Here is a 13,928-nt window from a genome sequence, read left to right on the forward strand (position 1 = left end):
CTGTGGCTATTACCGTAGATTTGTGGCAAACTACTCAGCCATTGTCAGACCATTGACAGAACTTACCAAAGGCTATCCACCAGTACAGCGTGGAAAGAAGACCTCCAAAGACAGTGAAAAGTCCTACTTTAAAGAGTCGGAGCCCTTTGGAGACCGTTGGAATGATCAGTGCACCGAAGCATTCCAGAAGATCATTCGCTGCCTTACCAATGCACCGGTATTGGCTTTTGCTGACAGTACTAAGCCCTACATCTTACATGTAGATGCTAGCATGAATGGGTTGGGTGCTGTATTAATCCAGGAATACCCCGAAGGATTGAGACCAGTAGCTTTTGCTAGCCAGAAGTTATCCATGTCCGAACAGCGATACCCAGTACACCAACTTGAGTTCTTGGCACTTAAATGGGTCGTCGTGGATAAATTTCACAATTATCTTTATGGAGCCAAGTTCACAGTGAGAACGGCTAATAATCCTCTCACCTATGATTTGACAACTGCAAAGCTGAATGCTACAGGTCATAGATGGCTTGCAGCTCTTGCCACCTATGATTTTAATATCCAGTACAGACCTGGACAAAACAACGTCGATGCTGACTTACTGTCGCGAAGATTGCATTCTAGTAATCTGACCAGTGAATGGAAAGAAAGAAATCTCGCCTTCAGGTATAAAAGCTGTATGCCATTGGGTGGAAGTAACTGAGTCTCCTGAATTCAACACACGTGTGGTGGATCAATTGGGAGCATCACCTATAGCTATACCCGACTGCTATGCATTTCCAGCCCTTCTGCAATTGAGCCCACTAGAACAGCCATTATCCATGTGTGTGGGCCCACTGTAGTGCAAGAGTTTAATTATTTTGCATAGCAACGCATATTATTTAAGAGTAAATATATTATTTGTAATATTGATTGTATGTTATTTATTTTAATACCTAGCCTTTGTTTATTGTGTGTTTATGTTATTATTGAAAATACCTTATTATTGCGCATTTATTTGAGTAAATTGTTTACTTATTTCTATTGGTGTGTGTTGTGTGAGTGGATACTGGGGTTAGTATTTGATAATAATTCCTATTAAGGGGTGCACGTGTATTGAGATGTCCCTTACATAGGTGGAGGCACCGCATTAAAGAAAGAGTACACATATATTTCTAACAGACAAATTATAATTTAAATAAGTATTGGTAACCCATTCCTCGCCACTTACAGTGAGTTAGGTGTTGTTTACTCAATACACTAACAGGAGTGGGAGGGGCGTTACATACCTATATGGTAACAATATCCTGGGAGACAACCAGCATGGTTTTAGGAAAGGGAGATCATGTCTAACTAACCTACATGACTTTTTTGAGGATGCAACATTGAAAATGGATCACTGCAAAGCATACGACATGGTTTATTTGGCTTTCCAGAAAGCTTTTGACAAAGTCCCGCACAAAGATTAATTCTCAAACTGAACTAATTCTCAGCCAGCCAGCATGGTTTTAGGAAAGGGAGATCGTGTCTAACTAACCTACTTGACTTTTTTGAGGATGCAACATTGAAAATGGATAACTGCGGGGCTCCCGAGTGGCGCATCCAGTAAAGGCGCTCCTCGCAGGATGTGCCCTATAGCCTGGAGATCGCAGGTTAGAATCCAGGCTATGTCACAGCTGACCGTGACCGAGAGTTCCTAGGGGGCGGTGCACAATTGGCTGAGTGCTGCCCGGGTAGGGAGGGCTTAGGTCGGCAGGGGAATCCACGGCTCACCGCGCATCAGCGACCCCTGTGGCCGATAGGGCGCCTGTTGCTCTACAGCGGAGCCGCCAGATCTGTGTTGTCCTCCGGCACTATAGGTCTGGTGGCATTGCTGTGGATCTGCAGTGCGAAAAATGACGGCTTGGAAGGAGCACGTTCCGGAGGACGCGTGTTCCAGCCTCCGTTTCCTGAGTCGGCGGGGGGGTTGCGAGCGGTGAGCCGGGGATACAGATAATAATTGGGCATGCTAAATTGGGGTGAAAACCGGGGTAAAAATAATTGGCGACGACTAAATTTAAAAAAAAAAAAAAAATGGATAACTGCAAAGCATACGACATGGTTTATTTAGCTTTCCAGAAAGCTTTTGACAAAGTCCCGCACAAAGATTCATTCTCAAACTGAACTAATTCTCAGCCAGCCAGCATGGTTTTAGGAAAGAGAGATCGTGTCTAACTAACCTACTTGACTTTTTTGAGGATGCAACATTGAAAATGGATAACTGCAAAGCATACGACATGGTTTATTTAGCTTTCCAGAAAGCTTTTGACAAAGTCCCGCACAAAGATTAATTCTCAAACTGAACGCAGTATGGATTCAAGGAAATGCATGCACATGGATTAGGGAGTGGTTAACAGGTAGAAAACAGAAAGTATTGATTAGAGGAGAAACCTCAAAATGGAGTGAGGTAACCAGTGGTGTACTTCAGGGATCAGTATTAGGTCCTCTGCTATTCCTAATCTACATTAATGATTTAGATTCTGGTATAGTAAGCAAACTCGTTAAATTTGCAGACGACACAAAAATAAGAGGAGTGGCAAACACTGTTGAAGCAGCAAAAGTCATTCAAAATGATCTAGACAGTATTCAGAATTGGGCAGGCACATGGCAAATGAAATTTAATAGAGAAAAGTGTAAATTATTGCATGCGGGCAATAAAAATGTGCATTATAAATATCATATGGGAGATAGTGAAATTGAAGAAGGGAACTATGAAAAAGACCTAGGAGTTTATGTTGACTCAGAAATGTCTTCATCTAGACAATGTGGGGAAGCTATAAAAAAGGCTAACAAGATGCTCGGATATATTGTGAGAAGTGTTGAATTTAAATCAAGGGAAGTAATGTTAAAACTCTACAATGCATTATTAAGACCTCACCTAGAATATTGTGTTCAGTTCTGGTCACCTCGTTACAAAAAGGATATTGCTGCTCTAGAAAGAGTGCAAAGAAGAGCAACCAGAATTATCCCAGGTTTAAAAGGCATGTCGTATGCAGACAGGCTAAAAGAATTGAATCTATTCAGTCTTGAACAAAGAAGACTACACGGCGATCTGATTCAAACATTCAAAATCCTAAAAGGTATAGACAATGTCAACCTGGGGGACTTCTTTGACTAGGGGTCATAAATGGAGATTAGATAAAGGGGCATTCAGAACAGAAAATAGGAGGCACTTTTTTACACAGAGAGTTGTGAGGGTCTGGAACCAACTCCCCAGTAATGTTGTTGAAGCTGACACCCTGGGATCCTTCAAGAAGCTGCTTGATGAGATTCTGGGATCAATAAGCTACTAACAACCAAACGAGCAAGATGGGCTGAATGGCCTCCTCTCGTTTGTAAACTTTCTTATGTTCTTCTTATGTTCTTATGTTGCTGGGCCCTGTGAGCGCGCTGTGTAGGGACACTGGGCCCCGTGAGTGTGCTGGGGAGGTGCCAGGGATCGTTTGGTGTGCCGCTGGGACCCTGCAAGGGTTCGCTGGGGCCCGTGCCGTTGCTGTGGAGGTCCCAGGGACAGTTTGGCGAGCCACTGGGAACCCGCGCGGAGTCACTGGGGCCTGTGCGTGCGCTGGGGAGGTGCCAGGGACAGTTTTGCGAGCCGTTGGGACCCCGCGTGGGGTCGCTGGTGCATGTGCGCGCTAGGGAGGTGCTTGGGACCATTCGGCGAGCTGCTGTGACCCAGGGCGGAGTCGCTGGGTCCCCTGAGCGTGCTGTGTAGGTGCCAGGGACCATTTGATGAGCCGCTTGGACCCCGCACAGGGTCGCTGGGGCTCATGCGCGTTCTGGGGAGGTGCCAGGGACCGCTTGGCGTGCCGCTGGGACCCTGCGCAAAGTCGCTGTGGCCCGTGCACACGCTGGGGATGTGCCAGGGAACATTTGGCGAGCTGCTGGGACCCCACGCGGGGTCGCTGGGCCCAGTGCGTGCGCTGGGGATGTACCAGGGACCATTTGGCTAGCCGCTGTGACCCCGCGCGTGCTGGGGAGGTGCCAGGGACCGTTTGGCAAGCCGTACAAAACCCGCGCAGGGTCTCTGGGGCCCGTGCGCGCGCTGGGGAGGTGCCAGGGACCGTTTGGCGAGCCGCTGTAACTCCACGCCTGGTCTCTGGGGCCCGTGCGCGTGCTGGGGAGGTGCCAGGGACCCTTTGGCAAACCGCTGGGGCCCCTCCCGGGGTCCCTGGTCCCTGTGCACTTGCTGGGGAGGTGCTAGTGCAGTTTGGCATGCCACTGGGACACTGCGTGGGGTCGCTAGGGCCCGTGTGCGCGCTGGTGAGGGGCCAGGTATCATTTGGCAAGCCGCTGGGACCCCGTGCGAAGTCGCTGGGGCCCGTGCGTGCTAGGGTTGTGCCAGGGAACATTTGGCGAGCCGCTGGGACACCACGCGAAGTCGCTGGGGCTCGTTCATGTGCTGGGGAGGTGCCAGGGACCGTTTGGTGAGCCGCACGAATCCCGTGCAGGGTCTCTGGGGTCAGTGCGTGCGCTGGGGAGGGGCCACAGACCATTTGGCGAGCCGCGGGGACACTGGGCCCCGTGAGTGTGCTGGGGAGGTGCCAGGGACCGTTTGGCGTGCCGCTGGGACCCCGCGTGGGTTCGCTAAGCCCAGTGTGCGTGGTGGTGAGGTGCCAGGGACCGTTTGGCGAGCCGCTGGGACCCCGCGCGGGTTGCTGGGGCCCGTGCACGGGCTGGGGAGGTGCAAGGGACAATTTGGCGAGCTGCTGGGACACCGCGCGGGGTCGCTGGGGCCCGTGCGTGTGCTGGGGAGGTGCTAGGGACCGCTTGGCGTGCCGCTGGGACCCCGCGCGGGGTTGCTGGGGCCTGTGTGCGCGCTGGTGAGGCGCCATGGACGGTTTGGCGAGCCGTTGGAACCCGGCGCGAAGTCGCTGGGGCCTTGTGCATGTGCTGGGGAGGTGCCAATGATTGTTTGACGAGCCGCTGGGACACCGCGCGTGATCGATGGTGCCCGTGTGCATGCTGGTGAGGTGCCAAGGCACCATTTGGCGAGCCGCTGGGCCCCGTGCGCACACTGGGGAGGAGCCAGGTACCATTTGGCGAGCCGCTGGGACCCCGCACGAAGTCGCTGGGGCCGTGTGCGCGCTGGGCACGTGCCAGGGATGATTTGGCGAACTGCTGGGAACGCGCGCGCGGTCGCTGGGCCCAGTACGTGTGCGTGTGCTGTGGAGGTGCCAGGGACCGTTTGGCTTGCCGCTGGGACCCCGCGTGGGGTTGCTGGGGCCCGTGCGCGTGCTGGGGAGGTGCAAGGGACAATTTGGCGAGCCGCTTGGACCATGCACGGGGTCGCTGGGGCCCGTGCGCGTGCTTGTGAGGTGCTAGGGACCATTTGGCGTGCCGCTGGGAGCCTGCGCGGGGTCGCTGGGGCCTGTGCGCGCGCTGGGGAGGTGCCACGGATGGTTTGGCGAGCTGTTGGGACCCCACGCGAAGTCGCTAGGCTCTGTGCATTTGCTGGGGAGGTGCCAATGATCGTTTGGCGAGCCGCTGGGACACCGCGCGTGATCGCTGGTGCCCGTGTGCATGCTGGTGAGGTGCCAGGGACCGTTTGGCGAGCCGCTGTAACTCCACGCCTGGTCTCTGGGGCCCGTGCACGTGCTGGGGAGGTGCCAGGGACCCTTTGGCAAACCGCTGGGGCCCCTCCCGGGGTCCCTGGTCCCTGTGCACTTGCTGGGGAGGTGCTAGTGCAGTTTGACATGCCACTGGGACACTGCGTGGGGTCGCTGGGGCCCGTGTGCGCGCTGGTGAGGGGCCAGGTATCATTTGGCAAGCCGCTTGGACCCCGTGCGAAGTCGCTGGGGCCCGTGCGTGCTAGGGTTGTGCCAGGGAACATTTGGCGAGCCGCTGGGACACCACGCGAAGTCGCTGGGGAGGTGCCAGGGACCGTTTGGTGAGCCGCACTAATCCCGTGCAGGGTCTCTGCTGGGGAGGTGCCAATGAATGTTTGGCGAGCCGCTGGGACACCGCGCGTGATCGCTGGTGCCCGTGTGCATGCTGGTGAGGTGCCAGGGACCATTTGGCGAGCCGCTGGGACCCTGCGTGGGGACGCTGGGCCCCGTGTGCGGGCTGGGGAGGTGTCAGGGACCTTTTGGGGAGCCGCTTGACTCCATGCGGGGTCGCTGGGCCCCGTGCGCGGGCTGGGGAGTTGCCAGGGACCTTTTGGCGAGCCGCTGTGACTCCATGCGGGGTCGATAGGCCCAGTACGCATGCTGGGAGGTGCCAGGGACCATTTGGCGAGCCGCTGGGACTCCACGCCTGGTTGATGGGCCCCGTGCATGTGCTGGGGAGGTGCCAGGGACCGTTTGGCGAGCCGTTGGGACCCCACATGGGGTAGCTGGGGCCCGTGCGCGTGCTGGGGAGGTGCAAGGGACAATTTGGCGAGCCGCTTGGACCATGCACGGGGTCGCTGGGGCCCGTGCGCGTGCTTGGGAGGTGCCAGGGACTGTTTGGCGAGCTGCTGGGACCCCGCGCGAGGTCCCTGGGCCCCGTGCGTGTGCTGGGGAGGTGCTAGGGACCGTTTGGCATGCCGCTGGGAGCCCGCGCGGGGTCACTGGTGCCAGTGTGCGTGGTGGTGAGGTGCCAGGGACCGTTTGGCGAGCCGCTGGGACCCCGCGCGGGTTGCTGGGGCCCGTGCACGGGCTGGGGAGGTGCAAGGGACAATTTGGCGAGCTGCTGGGACACCGCGCGGGGTCGCTGGGGCCCGTGCGTGTGCTGGGGAGGTGCTAGGGACCGCTTGGCGTGCCGCTGGGACCCCGCGCGGGGTTGCTGGGGCCCGTGTGCGCGCTGGTGAGGCGCCATGGACGGTTTGGCGAGCCGTTGGGACCCCACGTGAAGTCGCTAGGCCCTGTGCCCGTGCTGGGGAGGTGCCAATGATTGTTTGGCGAGCCGCTGGGACACCGCGCGTGATAGCTGGTGCCCGTGTGCATGCTGGTGAGGTGCCAGGGACCATTTGGCGTTCCAGGTGTTGCTTGGCGAGCCGCTGGCACCCCCGCGCTAGGTCAATGGGGCCCGTGAATGCCCTAGGAAGGTTGCAGGTGTAGTTTGGCGAGCCTCTGGGAACCTGTATGGGGTCGCTGGGGCATGTGCGTGCGCTGGGAAGGCGCCAAGTGTCGTTTGGCGAGCCGTTGGGACCCGTGCGCGCGCTGGGAAGGTGCCAGGTGTCGTTTGGCAAGTCACTTGGACCGTGTGGGGTCGCTGGAGCACGTGCGTGCACTGAGAAGGTGCCAGGTGTTGCTTGGCGAGCAGCTGGCACCTCGCGCTAGGTCGATGGGGCCTGTGAACGCCCTAAGAAGGTGGCAGTTGTCCTTAGGCGAGTCGCTGGGATCCCGCGCGTGGTCGCTGAGGCCCCTGCGCGCACTGACAAGCTGCCAGGTGTCGTTTGGCGAGCCACTGGGACCCCGCACGGGGTCTCTGGGGCTCGTGCGTGCGCTGGGAAGGTTCTAGGTGTTGCTTGGCGAGCAGCTGGCACTGGGGCCCGTGAACGCAGGGGAAGGTTGCAGGTGTCGTTTGGCGAGACGCTGGGAACCTGTGTGGGGTCGCTGGGGCATGTGCGTGCTCTGGGAAGTTGCCAAGTGTCGTTTGGCGAGCCGCTTGGACCGAGCGGGGTCACTGGGGCACGTGCGCACACTGGGAAGTTGGTAGATGTTGCTTGGCAAGCCACTGAGCCCCGCGCGGGGTCTCTGGGGCCCATGCGCGGCGCTGAAAAGGTGCCAACTGTTGTTTGGCAAGCCGCTGGGATGCCGCGCGAGGTCTCTGGGGCCCGTGCTTGCGCTGGAAAGGTGTCAGGTCTCGTTTGGCGAGCCGCTGGGACCACCCGCTGGGTGGCGGGTTTGGTCGCTGGGATGGTGCCAGGTGCCGTTTGAAAAGCTGCTGGGACACCGCGCGTGGTCGCTAGGGCCCGTGTGCACGCTTTGAAGGTGCCATGTGTCGTTTGGCGAGCCGATGGGACCCCGCGCGGGGTCGCTGGGGCCTGTGCGCATTCTGACAAGGTGTCAGGTGTCATTTGGCGAGCCGCTGGGACGCCGCTCCGGGTCTAAGAGGACCGTGCGCGTGCTGGGAAAGTGCCAGGTATCGTTTGGCGTGCCGCTGGGATCGTGCGGGGTCGCTGGGGCCCGTGCTTGCGCTGGGAAGGTGCCAGGTGTCATTTGGCAAGCCGCTGGGGCCCGTGCGCGTGCTGACAAGGTGCCAGGTGTTATTTGGCGAGCCACTGGGACCCCACGCGGGGTCGCTGGGGCATGTGCACCCGCTGGGAAGGTGCCAGGTGTCGTTTGGCGAGCCGCTGGGACCCTGTGTGGCGTTGCTGGGGCCCGTGCGCACGCTGGGAAGGTGCCAGGTGTCGTTTGGCGAGCCGCTGGGACCCCGCGTGCTGGGAAGGTGGCAGGTCTCGTTTGGCGAGCAGCTGGGTCCACTGTGCAGGGTCTCTGTGGTGCGTCCGGTCGCTGGGAAGCTGCCAGGTGCCGTTTGAAAAGCTGCTGGGACACCGCGCGTGGTCGCTGGGGCCTGTGTGCGTGCTTTGAAGGTGCCAGGTGTCGTTTGGCAAGCCGCTGGGACCCCGCACGGGGTCGCTGGGGGCTGTGCGCACTCTGACAAGGTGTCAGGTGTCATTTGGCGAGCGCTGGGACCCCGCGCCGGGTCTAAGGGGCCCGTGTGCATGCTGGGAAAGTGCCAGGTATCGTTTGGCGAGCCGCTCGGACCGTGCGGGGTCGCTGGGGCCCTTTGTGCACGCTGGGAAGGAGCCAGGTGTCGTTTGGCAAGCCGCTGGGACCGTGCGCGCGCTGGGAAGGTGCCAGGTGTCGTTTGGCAAGTCACTTGGACCGTGTGGGGTCGCTGGAGCACGTGCGTGCACTGAGAAGGTGCCAGGTGTTGCTTGGCGAGCAGCTGGCACCTCGCGCTAGGTCGATGGGGCCTGTGAACGCCCTAAGAAGGTGGCAGGTGTCCTTAGGCGAGTCGCTGGGATCCCGCGCATGGTCGCTGAGGCCCCTGCGCGCACTGACAAGCTGCCAGGTGTCGTTTGGCGAGCCGCTGGGACCCTGCACGGGGTCTCTGGGGCTCGTGCGTGCGCTGGGAAGGTTCTAGGTGTTGCTTGGCGAGCAGCTGGCACTGGGGCCCGTGAACGCAGGGGAAGGTTGCAGGTGTCGTTTGGCGAGACGCTGGGAACCTTTGTGGGGTCGCTGGGGCATGTGCGTGCGCTGGGAAGTTGCCAAGTGTCGTTTGGCGAGCCGCTTGGACCGAGCGGGGTCACTGGGGCACGTGCGCACACTGGGAAGTTGGTAGGTGTTGCTTGGCAAGCCACTGAGCCCCGCGCGGGGTCTCTGGGGCCCATGCGAGGTGCTGAAAAGGTGCCAACTGTCGTTTGGCAAGCCGCTGGGACGCCGCGCGAGGTCTCTGGGGCCCGTGCTTGCGCTGGAAAGGTGGCAGGTCTCGTTTGGCGAGCCGCTGGGACCACCCGCTGGGTCTCTGTGGCGGGTTTGGTCGCTGGGAAGGTGCCAGGTGCCGTTTGAAAAGCTGCTGGGACACCGCGCGTGGTCGCTAGGGCCCGTGTGCATGCTTTGAAGGTGCCATGTGTCGTTTGGCGAGCCGATGGGACCCCGCGCGGGGTCGCTGGGGCCTGTGCGCATTCTGACAAGGTGTCAGGTGTCATTTGGCGAGCCGCTGGGACGCCGCTCCGGGTCTAAGAGGACCGTGCGCGTGCTGGGAAAGTGCCAGGTATCGTTTGGCATGCCGCTGGGATCGTGCGGGGTCGCTGGGGCCCGTGCTTGCACTGGGAAGGTGCCAGGTGTCATTTGGCGAGCCGCTGGGGCCCGTGCGCGTGCTGACAAGGTGCCAGGTGTCATTTGGCGAGCCGCTGGGACCCCACGCGGGGTCGCTGGGGCATGTGCACCTGCTGGGAATGTGCCAGGTGTCGTTTGGCGAGCCGCTGGGACCGTGCAGGGTCGCTGGAGGATGTGCGTGCACTGGGAAGGTGCCAGGTGTCGTTTGGCGAGCCGCTGGGACCCTGTGTGGCGTTGCTGGGGCCCGTGCGCACGCTGGGAAGGTGCCAGGTGTCGTTTGGCGAGCCGCTGGGACCCCGCGTGCTGGGAAGGTGGCAGGTCTCGTTTGGCGAGCAGCTGAGTCCACTGCGCAGGGTCTCTGTGGTGCGTCCGGTCGCTGGGAAGCTGCCAGGTGCCGTTTGAAAAGCTGCTGGGACACCGCGCGTGGTCGCTGGGGCCTGTGTGCGCGCGCTTTGAAGGTGCCAGGTGTCGTTTGGCAAGCCGCTGGGACCGTGCAGGGTAGCTGCGGCACGCCCTTGGAAGGTGCCAGGTGTCGTTTGGCGAGGTGCTGGGACCGTACGGGGTCGCTGGGGCCCTTGCGCGCGCTGGGAAGGTGCCAGGTGTCGTTTAGTGAGCTGCTGGGACCGTGCAGGGTCGCTGGGGCCCTTGCGCGCGCTGGGAAGGTGCCAGATGTCGTTTGGCGAGCCGCTGGGACCGTGCAGGGTCGCTGGGGCCCTTGCGCGCGCTGGGAAGGAGCCAGGTGTCGTTTGGCAAGCCGCTGGGACCGTGCGGGGTCGCTGGAGGACGTGCGTGCACTGGGAAGGTGCCAGGTGGCGTTTGGCGAGCATTCAGAACTGGGCAGACACATGGCAAATGAAATTTAATAGAGAAAAGTGTAAAGTACTGCAGGCAGGCAATAAAAATGTACATTATAAATATCATATGGAAGGTACTGAAATTGAAGAAGGGAACTATGAAAAAGACCTAGGAGTTTATGTTGACTCAGAAATGTCTTCATCTAGACAATGTGGGGAAGCTATAAAAAAGGCCAGCAAGATGCTCGGATATATTGTGAGAAGTGTTGAATTTAAATCAAGGGAAGTAATGTTAAAACTTTACATAAGAAAGTTTACAAACGAGGAGGCCATTCATTCCAGGACCTGCTGGAATGAACATTGAAAAATTCAATATTAGTATAGTTAAGTGACTGACATTAAAGTTCTATACGTTGGACAACACGGTTAACGACTTAGGAACGGAAACGGATATGAGTATGGAGAGTACTTCACAAAAGACTACTTCAAGATCTGCAGTTAACAAAGACATGGAACTCCAGGTTTGTGTCTGCGGCTGGAGCAAGGCGACAACGGTCAGGGGTTTGAAGATTCATCAAGGGAGAATGAAATGCTTGAGGGAGAAGGGACAAGGGCCTCGCATTGATCAGTACTTCTTACGAAGTCAGTCAAGTCAGTCGAATGAAATCCAGCGACAGGAAGCAAACCACAGTTCGCAGGACATCAGCACCCCTGTCATAGATGTGAGGAGGACTTGCATGGACACAGTTAGTGATGAACCTAATGATCCTTGTGAACCCGGTCAGACAAACCAGCATAAGAGAGAAAAGAACCTCAACGGGCACAAGCCTGGAGTTAAATGGCCAAGAGCTTGTGAGAAAACTGCATGGGACACAGTAAACACAGATCTCTGCGTTGCATTGGAAAGATTAAGTGGAACAGTTGAAAAGAAGCTGGATAAATTTGGGGACATCATCTACGCATATGGAAGTGAGAGGTTTGGAGTTGAAAAAAGGAAGGAAAAAGTACAAACTATTCCTGGAAAGTCTAGACGGCAGCAAGAGATTGAACGCTTAGTTAGAGAAAGGAGACAGCTGAGGAACCAATGGAGAAGAGCAGAACAAAGTCAGAAGGAGGGACTCAATCTCTTACAAAGGGTCATAAAAGATAAGCTTGCAACATTGCGCAGAGCTGAGCGCCTACGGAAACGCTACAAAAAGAAGGAGCGTGCGAGAGCTAACTTTTATAAAGACCCATTCAAATTTGTAAAGAAGTTATTCACCAGTGAGAAGAATGGCACACTAAAAGCATCTAAGGTTGAGCTGGAGAGATATTTGGAGGAAACACATACAGATTCAAAAAGGCAGGAGCCTATGTCAATTCCGTCAGACATCCCACCTATCAATCCACCAGAATACCAAATGGAGGACTGTGCACCTAAGTGGAAAGAAATAGAGCAAGCTGTGAAAAAAGCAAGGGCTTCATCATCTCCAGGGCCTAATGGAGTTCCGTACAGAGTGTACAAGAGTGCTTCAGGAGTTCTACGAATTCTGTGGAAATTGATGAAAGTGGCATGGGAAAAACAGGTTGTACCAAGAGCATGGCGCCGAGCAGGTGGAGTCTTTATACCTAAAGAAAAAGATTCTACAAGCATCAGTCAGTTTCGTCCCATTTCCCTATTAAACGTAGAAGGCAAGATTTTCTTCAGCATTATTGCTCAGAGATTGTCAGCTTACCTATTAAAGAACTGCTTCATTGACACTTCAATACAAAAAGCGGGCATTCCAGGTTTCCCAGGTTGCTTAGAACACATCAATGTGATCTGGCAACAAATTCAATCAGCTAAAAAGGAGAGGAAGGAGCTCCATGTGACATTCCTGGATTTGGCTAATGCATATGGTTCAGTGCCACATGAACTACTTTGGGCAGCATTTGATTTTTTCAGTGTACCGATGACAATAACAAATTTAGTGAAAGCCTATTTTGGAGATTTGCAATTCAGTTTTTCAACTTCAGAATTCAGCACTACATGGCAATGCCTAGAGGTTGGAATAATGGCAGGATGCACCATTTCTCCACTGGCTTTTACCATGGCAATGGAAGTAATCATTAGGGCATCAAAATGGGTAGTAGGAGGAGAGCGCTTGGCTTCTGGAATGCGACTACCACCAATTCGAGCATACATGGATGACATGACAACCATGACTACAACAGTAGCCTGCACTAATCGATTATTGGGCAAATTAACCAATAACATTGAATGGGCACGAATGCAATTCAAGCCCACTAAATCAAGGAGCATCTCTATAATTAAAGGCAAAGTAGTAGATAAAACATTCTTCATTAATGGTGAGGCAATACCAACAGTGTCTGAGAAGCCAGTGAAGAGTCTTGGGAGATGGTACGACGGGGATCTAAAGGACACAGTTCGTGTGGGAGAAGTTAGACAACAAGCATTGGAAGGGTTGAAGAGCATAGACAGCTGCGCTCTACCAGGTAAACTAAAACTCTGGTGCTTTCAGTTTGGTCTACTGCCGAGGTTGCTGTGGCCACTGACTGTGTACGAGGTTTCTTTGACAACAGTAGAGAAGCTGGAAGCTTTAATCAGTTCATACATCAGGAAATGGTTGGGAGTTCCACGCTGCCTCAGCAGAGTGGGACTTTATGGTAAAGGAATACTGCAGCTACCAGTCTCTGCTCTAACCGAGGAGTTTAAGTGCGCCAAGGTCAGACTGGAAATGACTTTAGTAGAGTCACGCGATAAATGCGTAAGGGAGGCAGCACCTGTGTTGAAAACTGGAAGAAAGTGGGCGGCAAAGAAAGCTGTGGAAGATGCAAAGGCTGCCCTTCGAATTGGTGATATCATGGGGCAAGTTCAGCATGGAAGAGGGGGTCTTGGTTTCAGTTCAACTCCTCCTACATGGCACAAGGCGGCCCCAGCTCAAAGGAGGAAGCTGGTAGTCAACGAGGTGCAAAAGCAGGAGGAGAGGATGAGGTGTATAAAGGCCATTTCCCAGGCCAAGCAGGGAGAATGGATGAGATGGGAGAGTGTGGAACAACGCAAGATTGGCTGGAAAGACCTATGGTCAATGGAACAGAGCAGGATCAGTTTCCTCATCAGGTCAACATATGATGTTCTCCCATCACCACAGAACCTAAACCTCTGGGTAGGAGAGGATCCCTCATGTCCTTTGTGTTCATCACCTGCAACATTAAGGCACATTTTGACAGGATGTAAGGTGGCTCTTAGCCAAGGACGGTTTACTTGGCGCCATGACCAGGTGCTGCGATGTTTGGCCTTAGCATTGGAAGACAAGCGTAACATGACCAATAAGTTGTCACCTGTTCCATCAAAACATTACACACAAAA

This window comes from Acipenser ruthenus, unplaced genomic scaffold (assembly GCF_902713425.1).
Source record: "Acipenser ruthenus unplaced genomic scaffold, fAciRut3.2 maternal haplotype, whole genome shotgun sequence".
In the NCBI taxonomy this organism is placed as follows: Eukaryota; Metazoa; Chordata; class Actinopteri; order Acipenseriformes; family Acipenseridae; genus Acipenser; species Acipenser ruthenus.